The sequence below is a fragment of the Etheostoma spectabile genome, unplaced genomic scaffold, assembly GCF_008692095.1.
Source record: "Etheostoma spectabile isolate EspeVRDwgs_2016 unplaced genomic scaffold, UIUC_Espe_1.0 scaffold272, whole genome shotgun sequence".
NCBI lineage: Eukaryota > Metazoa > Chordata > Actinopteri > Perciformes > Percidae > Etheostoma > Etheostoma spectabile.
In genome coordinates, this window is record NW_022605576.1 from 672,164 (window position 1) to 673,260 (window position 1,097).

At 40.3% G+C, this 1,097-nt stretch overlaps 1 protein-coding gene and 1 long non-coding RNA gene across 4 annotated transcripts in view; both read right to left on the bottom strand.

Annotated features, from left to right (window-relative positions):
• Positions 1-1,097, bottom strand: part of LOC116685844 (uncharacterized) — a 286,432-nt gene that overhangs the window by 28,906 nt on the left and 256,429 nt on the right. The gene's annotated exons all lie outside the window — the stretch shown is intronic.
• plppr5b (phospholipid phosphatase related 5b) overlaps positions 1-1,097 on the bottom strand; it is a 179,615-nt gene that overhangs the window by 26,080 nt on the left and 152,438 nt on the right. The window lies entirely within an intron of this gene.

Below are 1,097 nucleotides of genomic sequence, written 5' to 3' on the forward strand. Positions count from 1 at the left end.
CACCGTCCCCTCCTCCCCCCCCCCCTCTCCTCTCCATCTGGGCCTCAGAGGAAGTGCTGTAAATAATGCACCATTATCATAAGGCCTGCTCACTAATCTCTAAGGTTACAGCACATTGGAAAATCACTTGATTATTTACTACTGAGGTCTGCTTAAGTTATATAACACAAAACATTTCTAATAAACACGTTGTTAAAGGTGACCAAAAAACACTTTATATGTATAAAGCTGTCCAAAAATGTGTTCCTTCTATTTTGTTGAACACACATCAGTAGCTATGTTTCCAGGTTCATGTCGACGTCACACTGGTGTATCAAATAGATTTGAGACATTTTGAAGGTGTTTGCATCCATTTTCACACAGAGTCACACGACACGCAAGCCTACATCGCGCTGTCTACCTACAAATGGTTATTATTGCTTATGTCTCTGATAGCAACATATCAAGTTATAATCAGACGACGACACTATCCCAACACTGCTTTAATGATGCAGATGCACTTTATGGCATTTCTTAGATTTCTGGATTTCTGGAGTGCTGCACATCACATACGATTTCTTCTTCTTGGTTTCATGGCAAGTTGCAACTTTAAAATGACCTAAAATCTATTGCAATTCATAGTTTTTTTCGGCAAATAACGTTTCCATCAGCGCTGATCACACAAGCAGTTTGCTGATTAAGAGAGAATCCGATGAGAGCCAACGTACCAACTTTGTGTCAGTATTCATGAAATTCAACCAAACTTTACCGTTTCCATAAGGCTTATTTCATTTAATATTCTTAATTTCCATAAACATGTGTAGATGGACACATGGCTAGTGAGCCCCACTGTTGCACTGGCTGACATGAACACACACTGTCCCACACACACCGTCCTGCTGCCACAAATACTCACTAGTGTTGTGGTTTGGGGTTTTTGTTTGGGTTCATTTTCCCCTATTCTTTGGCCTCCTTGTGTTTTTGTCTTTGTTTTCTCTCTGGTTTTATGTTGCTGGTCCTGTCTTGTGTTTCCCTGTGCCTGTTTGTTCTACTTCCCGTTTTATTTTGTGATGGGTTGGTTTCCTGTCTTGTTTTGTCTTGTCTAGCTTTGCTTTGTT